We start from the raw sequence: 15,995 nt of genomic DNA on the forward strand, positions 1-15,995 counted from the left end.
CAATGGTATCCAATTTTGTAAAAAAAACTTACTTGTTGCCATCATTCCCAAAATTGATGTTGACGGATTAAACAGGACGACTTTACTTAATCGCTGCTTTATTTCACTGAGTGAAGTCCAGTCACATTTGATTGGTTCTGTCACAGCTGATATATACAGCTTTCAATCAGGCTGCCCAATTGGGATTTTGATTTTCCTATCAACGAAAGAGGAATCTTCCATGAAGTATTCAACCGGATTTGTGCACCGAAATTTTACATAGTAATGTGATGCTCCTGCTTCAAGTCCAGCTGTGGAAATCCTTGACAAACTTCTCTGTGACATTCTGAAATCTTGCATCCACTCTAAAAAACCTAGCTGAACATGAGCATTGGCAATTAGGCATTCTGTTTCCTCAGTGTATAGAATGCGTCACTAATATTTCTTCCTCTGATACAATGTTTCAGTGAGATTTCTCCTTGCAACCGAAGACCCGTGCCACCTTGCCCTTGGAGTTTTATATTAGCTATTCTGATTTCATTCATCTCTGGCATGGTGAGCTGTCTGCCAATTTGAAACAGCTGCACCTGTGTTAGGTTGAAGTTCAGTTTCAAAGTCTTCACAGTCATGGCTCAGAATCAGCTTTAACTCTCTTTGACCTCACCTAAGAATGTTGTCTTTACCTTTTCTTTTGTATCTCTAATTTCTTGAACTATTTCCTTATTGCATAAGTTCCAAATCTCTGGCAGTTTTCATCTTGATGGACCTTTTCTTTGTTTTTGAGGGGATGAAGGTCCTGTTAACTTCAAATATTTTTTGAAGAGTCCTAGTAGGACACATATTTCAGGACACTCAATTATCCCTCCAAGACATTTGTTATGTTCGTAATTTTGTATAGAGCTCTGTCTTGAATATCCTAACATGCTCTTTGGAGCGTTGCCAGTTTATGGGAGAGTGATGGTGTAAAATTGGAGTCCAGTTACCCAGAATTCCCAATGATTCCTCACTGTACTAACCATTTTGGTGCCCTGATATTTGCCTGCGTAATGAAATGAATTGTCTGTGTCATCATAAAAATCCTCCTCGGATTGAAGAATGCCATAATTTTTCATCTTTTACATAGGTGTCTAATTAATTCATCTTTTAAAACTCAGTTCAGCAATAAGACTTGAGAGCAGAAATAAGCCATTCAGTCCATTAGGTCCAGTCACCATTCATTGAGATCATGCTGATAATTCTCAACTCCACTTTCCTGTCTTACTTCCATAATCCTTGATTCTTAATTCCCAATATACTGTTAAATTATATAAATCAGTTTTAAAGGCTTCGACTGAGTCTTTCAAATACTGAGATCACTAATAATTCCCTCCTGTTCCATTATTAAATTTCTCTTGGCATTCAAATACAAGTCAAATGCTTTAATCATAGCCCATAGCACATTTTCCTATGTTATGTGCTACCAGAACGTCATCAACTATTGGGCTAAAGAATATAAAAACATGCTCACTTTATTTTTTATGCTAGTCTGAAGTTGTTCTGTAGCACTCAAGCTCTTGCTTCAAGAGCTCCTATTTTTGGACTCAAGGTGGGCTTTCCATTTTATTGAAGGGTTGGAGCAAAAGCTAACTTTCTATTGGAGCTACCTCTGTTTAGTCTCTCATTGTGAAAGAGACTAGTTTTCATGTTCTTTCAGGATGCACTTGGTAACACACTATCATACCTGACTGACCTGGGGGAGTGCCTGAGTTTTTCCTTCTTCCTGTCGAAATGTTCCAATTCTGTGTTTTTACTTTGCAGAGTATTGCCATGGTTAGGCTTCAAAATCTTTCAATGTACTTCCTCTCCCCCAGCCACTGAACTTTAGATCCAGACTCTGGAAGTTTTGTTCCTTGGCTGCACCATGCTGTATCTTCTATTTTAGGCCAATGTTGCTTCCTGCATACTGAGATATCGGTTTGGAATATTTTGGACTGTGGCTGTCTACATATGCACTCTCCCTGAGACAGCTTGCTCCTTATCTCAAAATAAAGCTCTTCAGCTTCTGATGTACTGTAACAGTCCTCTCTTTACATCTAACATTAGGTTATCAAAAACAGCTTACTCGTGTAATATCAAAGTCCTGTCTCTCCTCACATGCTCATTTTAGACTGGTGCTCTCTCTCTTATTGATGGCAGAATAATACAATTAATTAAAGCATCATGATATACATGAACCTCATACCACCACAAGTTCTCTTCTGCTTCTTTCCAGATGGCACAGCTGGAAGTTGCCAATGTGTCTTGGAAAGGAAAAGAAAAGTGTTAATGAGTTTGCTAACTTGGTTTGCCAAGTTTAATGGATATACCAAGTGTTATAACTGTTATCTTTATGTCTATCAACAAGTAATTTTAGGATAATATTTATTGTCATTCTGTGCCATAATGAATATCATTGTGTTGGAATTAAATTTAATGACCTAAATTCTGAACATTCTTAATTGACCATAAAATTCCCTGTAAAAAATGCAGTCAAAATTCTACTGTCATGGTTGTTCAAGTTGCAGGCATAACTCAATATATGTAAAGTTCACCAGTTAGGTCAGTACATAAGTTCAAACAAGAGTATATGCATATGAAGGTGGTAATTTAAGTATGCACTAATGTAGCAATGCTGCTGTGCTTTAAAGCAAATTTTCATGCATTTGTTTCCCCAATGAATTAGTGATGTTTATTCAGCTGAAATGAACAGAAATAAGGGAGAAAATGACCAGCTTCTACTGACCTTTGATCAAAAAGCAGAACTGATCATGTTATAAACCACGCAAAGGAAATTCTATATTTTTTTACTGAGGAATGGTAAATCCTACAATTTTACCTTGCAATAAACCTTCACTGTTTGAGGAGGATCAGTTCCTAACACAGTCCACACTAAAAACTAAATTTAAAGATGTTTTGACCATTGGAAACCAATCTCTCAGATATACTTGCTAATTTCGGGAATACAATTTTCCCAGCTTTGTTTCTTTTCTCTTCGGGCAGTGGGTTGTGCTGACCCCTGGAGCGTTCAAGTGTCTTGGCCAAGCAACCAGTCTTCACAGTTCAGAAAACTGTACAGTAAATGCTCGAGGGCTATCTGACCAGCTACAGGGGTCACATAGGGGTCTAAGCAACTGGGCGATGGCAAGATTTGTGTCAGAATTAGATGAAAAGAAAGGAGAAGCCTATTTCAACGTTGGGAATATCTTGCTCCCACTTTTATATTTTTGCTGAACAGCTATGCAAGTTTTTTGCTGGGCAGCAGAATGTTGTCAATTAAAGGGGGAAGTTAGAGCTTATTAAGTACTGCATTAATAGCCCAACTCACCTCATTACTTTCCAGCTTCCTATTTTACCAGACAAGTGGAACATGCCAGACATTTTTGAGAAGAAAATCACAGCGAGTACCTGGAGACTTCAGTTCACTGCTGGCTGTAAGGATACTCAGTGTTGCTCAGCAGCAAACAGCATCTCAGGGCAGGATCCACAGACACCAGCTTCATACATCCCTCATCCTCACACAGTGATCTCCAAAATTTTCCATTCCTTCATGACCATCATGGCACCTTTCTGATCCACTTGAAGAGCTTTCAACGAAGTCCAACCAGCGTTGAAAGGCTGCTGCAAGGATTCAGAGACAAACACACACCTCACAGACTGGACCAGGCTGTATCTCAGGGATGGTCCCTTCTCTGTCTTACTGGCAGCTCACTTAGCACCTACCTGCACGCTCACACCATCCACGCTTTGTCTTGCCTTCCATGCCATGCAAATTAGCATGATGGTGCTTCAGCCAGGATGAACTAAATAGGCATGTCAGAAATTAGATGGGGACTACTCATCAATCTAGTCAAGAGTGAGAGGGGACTGACAGTCAGCTGGTCCTGGTGTCATCAATCGGTGGTATAGACTGCTTGGACTGGTCAGGAGATCTGTCCGACTGTAGACAAGTGAAAGGGGAATGGACAGTGGTCAATTCTGTTGGGCTTGCAGCAGTCAAGGGCATCAAGTGTCATCAATCAGGGAGCTACAAGCTCAGCAGTCAGGGGTCTAGTCTGTCATGTCTATGAGTTGCTTGTTGAAGTTGGTCAGAGATCAAGGAAGAGGGCATCTGTTGACTATTAAAGAGGATGCAAGGGAGGCCTTTAGGGGCTGTGTTGGGGAGTCACTGCCAAAGGAAGTGGGGGATACAAGGCGGGGGGTGTCAAAAGCAGAGGTGTTTGTAGAACTTGGGTTAAGAATCATGATGGAAGAAACTTTATGTGTATGAGGGGGATGAAGAACAGCATCAAAGGGCTGGTTGAGGGGAGCCTGGAATGGGAAGAGGGATGGAGTAGAGCAGGGCTCTCCCTTTTGGATATGATGTATTCATCATTCAGCAGGAGAGGCACTTTCAGCAAGTTATTGCACATGTTGTCATAAAGATCTAGATGGAGCAGACAATAGGTCAATGGGAAATTCAGTCCTACAGTCATCTGGGATTGCCCTCCAATATAGCCAAGACAAACAACATCACACCCACCTGGTGTGTTGTGCTCTCCATAGTTGGAGTCAGCAACAAGGTGATGTGATAGTGGCTGAGGAACTGGGAAATAGGAGCAGCTATCTGAGGAGAAGGCTGAGGACATTGGGCTGGAGGAAACTCTCCTTGTGGGTAACAGAGGTCAGCTGTATAAGGGTATCCAAGGCAGACAGAACCTGAGTGAGACCTGTCTTCAGTAGTTGTGAGCTGGGTACAGAGGGTCATTGTGGACTGTCAAAGTCAAGAGACCAGCATTTGGGTGTAATCTGAAGCCTGGATTCAGTCCCTTTGTGTTCCCTTTCAGTGGTAGATAATAAACATTCATGTTTGGAATTGTCCAAGTGTTTGCCTGTAATTGATGTTCCCCTCCTGAACAAGGGCAAGACATGGGTGACTAGAGACCATTGGGGAACAAGTAGCAAGGGCTCAGAGAGAGTATTCAGATGAAATGTATCGAAGGACAAGTAAAGTGTATGGCCTGGTGGACAAATAGTAATGGAGTTGAATGTGCCAGGGAATGTCAGCTATGCTGGCAATGTTCTGGGGGCAGTGTGGATTTGCCATTACATTGACTGAGGGGCAATGCTGAATCATCAGTCCTTGTGCATGTGGAAGCAGGCTAAAGGGTTGCTGGTCTTTCTGTGGATGATTGTTGAGTGGCAATTGTTCTAGGATGATGCATGATAAACTAGGGCTGGAATCAAATATGCAGGGCACCATGGGGCGAGTTGAGTAGTTAATGAAGAATGATTTACCAGATATGACAAAACAAATTCTTGCTAAGTCTCACAAAGAGAATCATCCAAAAAGCCTAATATATCTCACACTTCACCAAATAATCATTAAGATTCAGCCCAGAGTCTTTGACTCACCTAATTCCTTTACATATATCCTTTTCACTCAGAATAACTAGGAAGTACTCAGGAATGTTATGCTCTTGGATCATTTCATTCCTATTTTCCAATGCTAACAGCACTGAGCTCCTTTGTCCCATTCTCCAGCTGACATTAGTATTTTCTATCTTGGCCTCAGTTAGTGTTTTAATTCATGCAAAGAACACTGTCACGAGTAAAGTTAAAGATATCACATCAAAGTATTAAAACAGAAATTGCTAGAGAAACTCAGTAGATCTAGCAGCATCTGCAGAGCGAGAAAGCAGAGTAAACACCTGAAGAAGGGTCACTGGACACTTCTTACTTTGTATAGAATTACTTGAGCCATTTCCTTTAAGATTGGAAAGGGTTATTTCCTAATTCTTTAAGAAAAATAAAATATGAGCCACATACAGCTCCTTCAGGTATTCCTAAAAGGATATATTCCTTGTAAAAGTAGAAATGTAAACACAGAACTAAATATAATCATAAAAAAGCACTTCAGTTTTTAAAAAACAAATGGAAATTTCACAATTTCAGGTGATTATGTGATTATAATGATTATTAGGGAGTTTCATTCCAGCCCCATCAGTGCCATTAAATGAATCATGTGCATGGACTCAACTATCTGCTCTTTGCAAAAAAATCCAGTGATGACACAATATATCTAATTCCTTGTATTTATCTCTTATTTTGGATCTGTTTTTGTGCATTGCAATACTGTTTCTTCTCACCTGCAGTAATTTTACAAACTCACTCTTTGTTAATTCAAGAAAGTCTGATTAAATTGGATCCTTAAAATTATTTTTTTTTCAACCAATCAAGGAGGGTGGGGTAGGTGAATAAAAGGGAGCCAGCTGGAAATTGAATAAAGATTTGTACACCTTGTCTCTCACTGTGTCTCACACCTGCACACACACACCATGAGTGCTGGGGATAAAAATAATAAGCACTAAAAAAAAGAAGAAAAAAAAGACAAAAAAAAATAAACAGGAGTGCTCCTGGGCCTGGCCAAATTGGCCAATAGAAAGGAAAAAAAAAATAAAAGGGAGCCAGCAGATTGCGATGGTTCACCGACTCCCAGCCCAACTGCTTGTTCTGTGGCGCTGTGGAGTCCGTGGACCATGTGTATATTGGGTGTGGGCGTTTGCACTCCCTTTTTGATTTTCTTAAAAACCTTCTCCTCTGCTTTTGGTTGCACTTCAGTCCCACGCTCCTGATCTTCGGGCACCCAGTGCGGAGGAGGGAGGGCAGGTCTGAAGACCTCCTCGTGGGTCTGCTCCTGGGCCTGGCCAAACTGGCCATAAACAGGTCCAGGCAGCGGGCCGTGGAGGGGGTCGTTAGGGCCGACTGCCTGCCCCTCTTCCGCGGTTACGTTAGGGCCCGGGTGTCCTTGGAGAAGGAGCACGCGGTGTCCACCAACACCCTGGAGTTGTTCAGGGAGAGGTGGGTGCCGCAGGGAGTGGAGTGCATCATTTCCCCCTCCAACTCTATTTTGATTTAGTTCCTGCTCTCCCCTTCACTGTTTTGAGCACACAGCATTGCCCTTTGACGTGAAGGGCACTGCTTGTCACTGGACCACTCGGGTGTTTCACCTGTTAAGAGTTGGACCAGTGGCAGTGTTGTGCCTGGAGAAGGAGAAGGAGAAGGAGAAGGAGAAGGAGAAGGAAGAGGAAGGAAGAAGAGAGAAGAACAAGGAGGAGGTGGAGGAAGGAGGTGAGAGCTGGTGTTCTGGGCCCTGTGTTTGAGCTGACCTGGGGCCCACTCCCACTGCTGGTCTCTGGGACCCCGCCTGGGCCTGCCCTCCACCACCGCAGCCTGGGACTCGCCTGAGGCCCCTTCCCACAACCTCCTCCACTGGTGTGACCTGAGGCCTACCTCCACTGCTGGGACCAAGGGCCAGCCTGGGACTCGCCAGAGGCCTGCCTCAACTTCTGCTGCAGCCAGAGGCCTGCCTCCACCAGCGCTGCCTGGGACTTGCCTGGGAGTCCCTCCCCAACTGAGGGCCTGCCTGGGACTCGCCAGAGGCCTGCCTCCACCACTGCAGCCTGGGACTTGCCTGAGGCCACTCCCCGCAGCCTCCACCACTGCTGTGACCTGAGGTCCACCTCCACTGCTGCTGCCCAGGACTTAATTTTGGGGCTGCCTGGGACTTGTCTTGGGGACACCCCACCCCCCCCCCAACAGGCCTGCCCCCAACACTGCAACTGAGGGCCTGCCGAGGACTTGCCTGAGGCCTGCCTCCACCACCGCTGCCTAGGACTCGCCTCGGGTGACTGGCCTCGGGCACCTCCCCAAGAACTCCACCGCGACTACTGCCAGAGGCCCACCTCCACCGCTGCTGCTGGGGGCCGACGGAGTATGGCGAGCCCGAAGGTCGCAGGGCCCAGCCGGACCTACGCCGGGGTAGCCGCTGCCTTGGGCTCGGCTGGCCCAACCACGGCCGCAACCGCATCCCCCTTCAGGCACCTGACCAAACGCCTGGGGGTCAAGGCCTATCCCCATCCCAACATGACCATCGAGGCCTGCAGTAAGGCCATGGCTAGTGTGGTCGGCCCACTGGCCATCGTCGCTGCGGCCCGCATGTACGGGAAGGCCGTCTTCTTCCTTAAGACCGAGCAGGCGGTCCACCTGGCCGTGGAGAGGGGGCTCACTGTGGGCGGGACATATTTGCCAGTCGACCCTTTGGAGGTCACGGCCCAGAGAGTCGTGATCTCCAACGTCCCGCCCTTCATTGCCAGCGAGCTCCTTCTTCCCCACCTCAACACCTTGGGGGAGATCCGGTCAGGTGTTCAACCGCTCCTGCTCGGTCTTAAGGACCCCACCCTCCGCCATGTATACTCTTTCCGACGCCAGGTGTTTATTTGCCTGGCCCGGGAGGAGGTCACGGAGGGATCCTTCACCATCCTCCACGAGGGCGCGGCCTACCGCGCCTTCTGGACGGCGGACGGCGTGCGGTGCCACCTGTGCCGCGAGGTGGGGCATATTAGAAAAAACTGCCCCACCCAGAAAGCTGCCCAGCCCACACCAACGGCTGCGGGTGGTGCCGCCGCACCCACTCCCCCTCCCCCAAAGTCAACACCACAAGCCCCGGCACCGGGGGCTAAGCCAGAGGCTCCCAATGCCTCAGCCTCTGGCAGGGAGGGGGGTGAGCGTCCGACCGAACGGAAGGCGCTCAGGAAGACGCAACGCGTCAAGCCCGCCCACGGGGAGACCACCCTATCCCCATCCCCTTCCCCTTCCCCTCCACGTAGCCCACGACCTGCCCCGCCCCGGCACGACAATGCCCCTGCGGCCGTGCCAGCGTCGCCCCGGCGCGGGAACCCTGACCCCCGAACCCCCAAACCCGTACCTGATCCCGGTCCCACTGACCCCGACCCCAACACCGACCCCTACCTCGTTAAGGAAACTCCTGGGGCTTCAACCCCCCCTCCAGAAACTGAGCCCCGCCCCACCCAGCCACCCCCTGGCACTAACCTGGGGGGAACCATCGCTGCTGCACTTCCTGCAGCGACCGTGTCTCTGGGCCCTGGAGAGGGAACTGGGCCCCTGCCCCGCCCGCCATCACCTGATATACCAGGGGCGGGGCAGGAAGTGACACAGCTGACCCTCCCCACCATGGCCACGCCCCCTGAATTCCCCCAGCCAATCATATTCCGGGAAAGGCTGGAGGGAGGGACCTCGGGCCCCATGACCACCAAGGCGGGCGGGGAGGCGAAGGCTCATAAACTCCCCCCTGTCTCTCTGGGGAAGAGGCACTGGCCCTTGGAGGGGGGAGAAATCCCATCAGCGCGCCGGCGGCGCTGCCCCTCTCCAGGGGATGAGCCGACGGTGCCCCCCCACTGTCCTGCACCATGGCCCGACCTGCCCAAACCCCCAGGGGCGACAGCCGGGCCTTCCACCGCCATAACTCCTCCAGCCCCTGGGGAGGATTTTAATACTATCACAGGCCATGGTGCAGGCAACCGCCTTCTTTTCAGTATTGGGTCGTCGAGCGGTGGTGGGGAGGAAGGTGTTATCCTTGCTCCTCCCTCCCAGACTGTTTTTCCGGGGGCCTTGGCCCTGGGGGAGGACCTTTTCCCCGAGGAGCCGGGCGTCCCGGTGTCGGGAGAGGAGCGGGGCCCCGAGCCTCTGCCGCCCGGCGACCCGAACTCGGGGCGTTCCGGGAAGGGGTGCGCCGAGGAAGATACGGAAGGTGACCCTGGGGGTGGGGTCACTGGAGGTTTGAGGCCAGTTGGCGGTGCCGGACCAGCCCCCATCCTCTCGGTGGGGGAGGGGTCGGTGACCGAAGGCGACCTCCCGGAGGAGGGTTCTGGATCGGTGGCGGACACCGGGGACGACGCGGAGTCCGTCTCCAGCGAGATTTTCGAGTCCCAGGTGCCCCCCACCGATCTCCCCCTCATCCCCCTCGAGGAACTCCGGGAATTTGTCGAGGAAACTCGGAGTCGCCGGGATAGAGCCCAACTGGCGCTCGACCGCTGGAGCTCCTTCGAAAGAGTCTACTGGTCGGCCCACGCTGCGCGCCAGGCGCCCGGGCTTGACGTCAATGAGCGAAAGCGAGTCAGGAACTTCCTGGGAGCACTCCTGGTGAGGGCGAGGGACTTCTGTGCCCCTCTCTCGTCCTCCCAGTAAATATGTACATAGTTTAACTGTGTGTACTGGTGGTGGTTGTACTATACTTCCGACATGGAGACAACTATAGCCAGCCTCAACATCAACGGCAGCAGGGAGTCACAGCGCAGATTCCAGACCCTCTCGGTCCTTCGGGACGGGAGGTATGCGGTGTGCTTCCTGCAAGAAACCCACACTACCCCGGGAGACGAAGCCACCTGGCTCCTGGAGTGGCGAGGGGGGGTCTACATGAGTCACCTCACCCGCAGATCTGGCGGGGTGGCTATCTTGTTGGCCCCGCATTTTCAGCCGGAGATCTTGGGGGTCAGGGAGCCAGTGCCAGGCCGTTTGCTTCACCTGACGGTTCGGCTGGGGGGCGCGGTGCTTCACTTGGTGAACGTCTACGCTCCCCTGGCCGGGCCGAGGCAAGCGAGCTTCTTCGAAGAAGTGTCCGCTCATCTCGCTTCCATCGACGAGAACCAGTGCGTCGTCCTCGGGGGAGATTTTAACTGCGTCCTCGAGGACAGGGACCACGGCGGTGCCCGCACGAGTTCGGCGTCGGGGAGGAGGTTGGGGGACTTGGTCAAGTCCTTGGACCTGGTGGACGTCTGGCGGAATCTCCATCCTGACTCCATCGCCTTCACCTTCGTGAGGCCTGGGGTCGGAGCGTCCAGAATCGACCGCCTGTACGTTTCGCGGGCGTACGCCTCCTGCTTTCCGAAGGCCTCCACGCGGCAGGTGTCGTGCACGGACCATCACCTGGTGTGGGCGGAACTCCTTCCGTTCGGCGCCAGGTTGGGCTCCGCGTACTGGCACTTTAACAACCTGCTGCTGGAGGACGAGCGGTTCCGGGACTCGTTTCGTCGTTTCTGGGCCGGCTGGAGAAGGAAGCGGGGAAGCTTCCCCTCCCTGAGGCTATGGTGGGACGTGGGCAAGGCTCACGTCCGCGTCTTCTGTCAGGAGTACGCGAGGGGGTCGACAAAGAGGCGGAAATCCAGGATCGGGGAGTTGGAGAGGGAGATGCTCGACCTGGAGTCACGCCTCGGTCAGCCCGACGCGGACCCGGCCCTGCGCGGGGTGTACGAAGAGAAGAAGGCCGCGCTCCGGGACCTGCAGCTCGTCGGGGCTCGGGGCGCGTACGTGAGGTCGCGGCTCCAGCTCCTCCAGGACCTGGACCGCGGCTCCCCCTTCTTCTACTCGCTGGAAAAAAGGCGTGGCACCCGTCAGCAGCTCCTTGTGCTGCTGGCCGACGACGGGTCCCTCGTCTCGGATCCGGAGGGTATCAGGGCCCACGTCCGATCCTATTACACGGCCCTGTTCTCTCCGGATCCGTCCAGCGAGGACGCTCGCAGAGTTCTGTGGGAGGACCTGCCGCAGCTCAGCCCGGAGGACGCCGGAAGGCTCGACGCTCCCGTCACCTTAGAGGAGCTGACCGGCGCCCTCGACCGGCTCTCGCGGGGCAAATCCCCGGGGCTGGACGGGCTGACTGTGGAGTTCTTCAGGGCGTTCTGGGACGTCCTGGGGAGCGACTACGCACGGGTCCTGGGGGAGTGTCTAAATGCCGGAGAGCTGCCCCTTTCTTGGCGCAGGGCGGTCATCGTCCTGCTGCCAAAGAAGGGGGACCTTCGTTCTTTGAAGAACTGGCGTCCGGTCTCCCTCCTCAGCACGGACTACAAAATCTTTGCCAGGGTGTTGTCTTCTCGCCTGGCTTCCGTGCTGGCCCACATGATTCACCCGGACCAGTCCTACACGGTCCCGGGCCGGAGGATACAAGACAACGTCCATCTGGTCCGGGACCTGATCCATTTCTGTCGACGGGCTGGTCTGCCGAGCGCCTTCCTGTCTCTCGACCAGGAGAAGGCGTTCGACAGGGTCGATCACGAGTACCTGCTCGGGACTCTGCGGGCGTTCGGGTTCGGGACGCAGTTCGTCGCCCGGATCCGACTTTTGTACGCCGCCGCAGAGTGTCTGGTTAAAGTTAACGGGTCCCTGACGGCGCCCCTTCGCTTCGGGAGAGGAGTGCGTCAAGGCTGCCCCCTGTCCGGCCAACTGTATTCCCTGTGCGTGGAGCCTTTCCTGCGCCTCTTGCGGAGGAGGTTGTCGGGGCTGGTTCTGCGCGGCGCGGGCGCGGGGGTGGTCCTCTCGGCCTACGCCGACGACGTGCTCCTCACTTTCACCGACCCGGCTGACCTGGGGAGGATGCGCGAGTGCCAGGCCGTGTACTCGGCGGCGTCTTCCGCCAGGATCAACTGGGCCAAATGTTCCGGGCTACTGGTGGGTCCGTGGCGGGTGGACTCCCTGCCGGAGGAGTTTCGGGGGTTCAGCTGGAGTACCACCCATCTCCTCTACCTGGGGGTCTACCTCAGCCCGACCGAGGAATCCTGGCCGGCCAACTGGCAGGAGCTGGAGGCCAAAGTCTCGGCTCGCCTAGGCCGCTGGACAGGACTGCTCCGAGTGCTATCTTACAGGAGCCGAGTGCTGGTCATAAACCAGCTGGTGGCCGCCATGCTGTGGTACCGGCTGGTCACTTTGGTCCCTCCTCCTGGCTTTGTCGCTGACATCCAGAGAACGTTGGTCGACTTCTTCTGGGACAAAAAGATGCACTGGGTCGCTGCGCAGGTTCTGAGTCTCCCCATTGAGGAGGGCGGTCAGTCGCTGGTGTGCGTCCGCACCCAGGTCGCGACCTTCCGCCTTCAGACCTTGCAGCGATACCTTTACGTCGAGCCTCCTCCTAGGTGGTGCGCCCTGGCGACGTATTTTTTCCGCCAGGTGCGTAACCTCAACTACGACACGCAGCTCCTGTTCGTCGACCGTGACGGTTTGGAGGTCGCCCTCAAGGTGCTGCCTGTCTTTTACCAGGACCTGATCACTGTCTGGAACATGGTCGAATCGCGTCGCGCCTACCCTCCGGCAGGAGTAGCGGCTGTCGTCAGGGAGCCGTTGCTCAGGAATCCGCACCTCCGTGCTCGCGGGTTCGAGTGGCTGTCGGAGGGGAGGGCCGTGGCGGCGAGGGTGACCAGGGTCGGGGACGTGCTGGGTGCCGGGGGCCTGGGCTGGACGTTGCCGCAAGACATAGCGAGCAGGGCAGCGGTAGACGTCCGGTACGTGGCCACCGGCATCCGACGCCTTAAAACGGCGGTGCTCGGACCCGACGTAGTGCACCAGTTGGAGGACGCTCAGGTGTGCGGTGGGATCCCGTCCGCGCTCACCCCTGCCCGGACGGAATTTCACATTGGCCCCAAGGTCCCGTACTTCCCGCGGGAGCCTGTGCCCCACAACCTGAGCCGCCTCCGAAATTTTAACTTTGTCCCGTTCAAGGACGTTAAAAGGTGTGTCCTATATCGACTGCTGCTGCACACCGTCCACCTCTTCTCCCTCATCCACCGCCCGGACACGCCCTGGCGTGCCCATTTGCCACCGGGCGGTGGGGATCCCCAGTGGAGGGCTCTCTACGCAGGAGTCCTCCCCCTTTCTCTCGGGGATCTGGGGTGGAGGGTGTTGCACGCAGCAGTCCCCTGCAACCGCAGATTGCGGTGGTTCACGGACTCCCAGCCCAACTGCTTGTTCTGTGGCGCTGTGGAGTCCGTGGACCATGTGTATGTTGGGTGTGGGCGTTTGCACTCCCTTTTTGATTTTCTGAAAAACCTTCTCCTCTGCTTTTGGTTGCACTTCAGTCCCACGCTCCTGATCTTCGGGCACCCGGTGCGGAGGAGGGAGGGCAGGTCTGAAGACCTCCTCGTGGGTCTGCTCCTGGGCCTGGCCAAACTGGCCATAAACAGGTCCAGGCAGCGGGCCGTGGAGGGGGTCGTTAGGGCCGACTGCCTGCCCCTCTTCCGCGGTTACGTTAGGGCCCGGGTGTCCTTGGAGAAGGAGCACGCGGTGTCCACCAACACCCTGGAGTTGTTCAGGGAGAGGTGGGCGCCGCAGGGAGTGGAGTGCATCATTTCCCCCTCCAACTCTATTTTGATTTAGTCCCTGCCCTCCCCTTCACTGTTTTGATCACACAGCATTGCCCTTTGATGTGAAGGGCACTGCTCGTCACAGGCCACTCGGGTGTTTTCCTACTTTTCCTGGTGGTGGAAATTAAATAAAGATTTGTGCACTTTATGTCTCTCGCTGTGTCTCACAGCTGCACACACACACACACCATGGGTGCTGGGAAAAAAAATAAGCACTACCGCAGTTAGGCGGTAGTGTGGGGGTTAACAAAAAGAAAATAAAAGAAAATAAACAGGAATGTTTTTGATGTGAAGTTAAAAAAAATAAATAAATTCAATTCCACACAAAAAAAAATATAACCAGGGGATGAGAATCTCCTCAGTTCAGGGGGCTGACTCTGAGCTGGGTAGCCACAGCCAGTGTACTGTACATGAGTAAATAAAGGGTGACTTGGTGACAGAATACCGGCCTCTGTGAAGTGATTTCTGTAGTTCAATCTTAGCAAGGTGAGCATTCCTTTCTTATTTCTACTTGCAATTCATATATTTTCCCTGGACAATTTTTAAGTAATATCTTCCCTAGTTACAGTATTAATGTTTTCTTCATTTAAAACACCACTTCCCTACCTATTTTGTCTCTTTTTCTATTCTTCCTCCAGCATCTGAAACCTGGGACATTAAGCTGCCAGTCTTGCCCATTCCTGAGCCAAGTTTCTCAATTAACTATGACATTCCAATCCCATGTTTTCAAATATGCCCTGACTTCATTGTCCTTACCTGCAACATCTCTTGCATTGAAAGAAATGCAATTTAATTCTTCCGTCTTAATTCATTCTCTGACCTGCTCTTGTTTGTCTTTTTCTAATTATGTTGTTCTTTTCAGATTCAGAACTATCCTCATCTATCTTTCTGTTTTAAGAGAAAAAAAATAAAAGGGAGCCAGCTGGAAATTGAATAAAGATTTGTACACCTTGTCTCTCACTGTGTCTCACACCTGCACACACACACCATGAGTGCTGGGGATAAAAATAATAAGCACTAAAAAAAAGAAGAAAAAAAAGACAAAAAAAAATAAACAGGAGTGCTCCTGGGCCTGGCCAAATTGGCCAATAGAAAGGAAAAAAAAAATAAAAGGGAGCCAGCAGATTGCGATGGTTCACCGACTCCCAGCCCAACTGCTTGTTCTGTGGCGCTGTGGAGTCCGTGGACCATGTGTATATTGGGTGTGGGCGTTTGCACTCCCTTTTTGATTTTCTTAAAAACCTTCTCCTCTGCTTTTGGTTGCACTTCAGTCCCACGCTCCTGATCTTCGGGCACCCGGTGCGGAGGAGGGAGGGCAGGTCTGAAGATCTCCTCGTGGGTCTGCTCCTGGGCCTGGCCAAACTGGCCATAAACAGGTCCAGGCAGCAGGCTGTGGAGGGGGTCATTAGGGCCGACTGCCTGCCCCTCTTCCGCGGTTACGTTAGGGCCCGGGTGTCCTTGGAGAAGGAGCACGCGGTGTCCACCAACACCCTGGAGTTGTTCAGGGAGAGGTGGGCGCCGCAGGGAGTGGAGTGCATCATTTCCCCCTCCAACTCTATTTTGATTTAGTCCCTGCCCTCCCCTTCACTGTTTTGATCACACAGCATTGCCCTTTGATGGGAAGGGCACTGCTCGTCACAGGCCACTCGGGTGTTTTCCTACTTTTCCTGGTGGTGGAAATTAAATAAAGATTTGTGCACTTAAAAAGAAAAAAAAATAAAAAAATAAAAAAATAAAAGGGAGCCAGCTGGAAATTGAATAAAGATTTGTACACCTTGTCTCTCACTGTGTCTCACACCTGCACACACACACCATGAGTGCTGGGGATAAAAATAATAAGCACTAAAAAAAAGAAGAAAAAAAAGACAAAAAAAAATAAACAGGAGTGCTCCTGGGCCTGGCCAAATTGGCCAATAGAAAGGAAAAAAAAAATAAAAGGGAGCCAGCAGATTGCGATGGTTCACCGACTCCCAGCCCAACTGCTTGTTCTGTGGCGCTGTGGAGTCCGTGGACCATGTGTATATTGGGTGTGGGCGT

Source organism: Hemiscyllium ocellatum, chromosome 25 (assembly GCF_020745735.1).
Source record: "Hemiscyllium ocellatum isolate sHemOce1 chromosome 25, sHemOce1.pat.X.cur, whole genome shotgun sequence".
Lineage (NCBI taxonomy): Eukaryota > Metazoa > Chordata > Chondrichthyes > Orectolobiformes > Hemiscylliidae > Hemiscyllium > Hemiscyllium ocellatum.